Source organism: Rhipicephalus sanguineus, unplaced genomic scaffold (genome assembly GCF_013339695.2).
Source record: "Rhipicephalus sanguineus isolate Rsan-2018 unplaced genomic scaffold, BIME_Rsan_1.4 Seq7515, whole genome shotgun sequence".
NCBI lineage: Eukaryota > Metazoa > Arthropoda > Arachnida > Ixodida > Ixodidae > Rhipicephalus > Rhipicephalus sanguineus.
Window position 1 is genome coordinate 1 of NW_023615907.1, and position 2500 is coordinate 2500.

The window sequence follows — 2500 nt, forward strand, 5'->3', positions numbered from 1 at the left end:
CTGGTGCCAGCAGCCGCGGTAAATTCCAGCTCCAATAGCGTTACTAAAGCTTCTGCGGTTAAAAAGCGTAGTTGGATCTCAGTTCCAGACGAGTAGTGCCTACCCGATGCGACGGCTCGGACTGAACATCATGCCGGTTCTTTCTTGGTGCCTTCATTGTGTGCCTCGAGATGCCGGCTTTTACTTTGAAAAATTGAGTGCGCAACGCAGGCGAGTCGCCTGAATAAACTGCATGGAATAATAGAACATCCCTCGTTTCTGTTCTGTTGGTTTTTTGCAATACGAGGTAATGATTAAGAGGGACGGACGGGGCATTCGTATTGCGGCGCTAGAGGTGAAATTCTTGGACCGTCGCAAGACGAACTACTGCGAAAGCATTGCCAAGAATGTTTTTCTTTGATCACGAACGAAAGTCAGAGGTTCGAAGGCGCATCAGATACCGCCCTAGTTCGACCATAAACGATGCCAACCAGCGATCCGCCTGAGTTACTCAAATGACTCGGCGGGCAGCTTCGGGAAACCAAAGTATTTGGGTTCCGGGGGAAGTATGGTTGCAAAGCTGAAACTTAAAGGAATTGACGGAAGGGCCACCACCGAGTGGAGCCTGCGCTTAATTTGACTCAACACGGGAAAACTTACCCGGCCCGGACACGGGAGGTTGACAGATTGAGAGCTCTTTCTTGATTCGGTGATGGTGGTTCATGGCCGTTCTTAGTTGGTGGAGCGATTTGTCTGGTTAATTCCGATAACGAACGAGACTCTAGCCTATTAATAGTGCGGGGTTCCCAGCACCTTACAACCTTCTTAGAGGGACAGCGGCTCCTAGCCGCACGAAACAGAGCAATAACAGGTCCGTGTGCCCTTAGATGTCCGGGGCCGCACGCGCGCTACACTGAAGGAAGCAGCGTGTCTTTATCCCTGTCTGAAAAGACTGGGTAACCCGTGAACTTCTTTCGTGATTGGGATAGGGGCTTGCAATTGTTCCCCGTGACGACGGAATTCCCAGTAAGCGCGAGTCATAAGCTCGCGTTGATTACGTCCCTGCCCTTTGTACACACCGCCCGTCGCTACTACCGATTGAATGATTTAGTGAGGTCTTCGGACCGATGTCCGGCGCGGCCTTTCGGTTGCGCCGGTCTGTTGGAAAGATGACCAAACTTGATCATTTAGAGGAAGTAAAAGTCGTAACAAGGTTTCCGTAGGTGAACCTGCGGAAGGATCATTACCGGATCGTGAAGGGTGAGCGCCGCAGTTGCGTCTGCGCCCGACACTTTCTGCCGCAGCCCCCGTTTGTACGCGGGGGTGGCTTTTCCCCACGGGGCTGCCTGAATGTGGAGCGGCACCCCGTGACAAATTGTTGCGCCCAGCGGACGCCAACACCGCGACCTTGGACGGTCGGCCAGGTGGCGAAAGCGGGTATAAACGGCGTAACGCACATCTGGGTCGGCTTTCGACCCGCCACTGCACCGTGGCTCGAAGCGCTCGGACGTCCCTGTCCGGCCGTTGCGGGACCGCCAAGTACGGGAGGAAAGGCGGAGCGCGAACGGTCGGTCACGTCGGTCGAAGGCGAAGCCGCGCGTGCCGAAAGGGAACCGCGGCCGAGTGCCCTCCCGTCCGTTCGAGCGCGCAAGAACGAGGCCCGACAATTGCGCGACGCCGCCAAGTACGAGAGGAACGGCGAACGCGTCGGCGGTCGGTCATGGAACTTGGCGATGCGATGGCTCGGCCGCACAGCGGCCCAGAAATCCCGCCCTCCGCGGCAAATGCCACCGCGCTCTTGGGAGAGCCGGAGGCTGCCGGCCGGTTCTTGCAGGCGAGGCGAGGTATACGGCGCCGGTTCGCGGTAATGCGCGGCCGGTCAAGGCACGGCGATGTGACGGTGCGGCTGCGTAGTACTCTGAAGGGGAATCGTACGCTCCGCCGTCCCGCCCTCCGCGGCGTGTTGTGTGCAACCGATAGGATGTAGCAGCGCCGGCCGGGTCTCGACCTCGCCACCTCGACTCGGTGCGAGATCGCGGATAGGGGCGCCGACGTTGGCAGGCTTTTCGCCCGCCGCCGAGGGAAAGGCGGCGCTTGCTGCGCAGTACCGAGAAGGGAACCGCGGCTTTGCCACGTCGCGCTCGCCGCGATTAGCGGGTCAGCGCGCTTTGGGAAGGTGCCGCGCCACTGGTCGAAAGAGGACGGACGAGGGACTTGGACGTCCCTTACTTCCGCCTCGAGTAGACTTGGTCGCGGCTCCGGCGCCGAAAGTGGTCCTTGGCACTGGCCTGGTGGATTTTGGAGTGCCGCGCGAGTACGGCGCGCCGGGCTCCACCCGTTGGCTGAAGTAGGCAGCCGGATCGGCATTTGGTGTGAGTTGAGCAAACTGTGGAAGCGAAAGTGCGTGCGAGAAACACCATCTCGAAATATGGGTGGCACGCGACTGGGTCCCGGGAAGCGGTGGGTGGAAAGGGACCCGCCCGAAGGGCAAAAAAGTCGCGAAACGAGACAGCAGACTCGT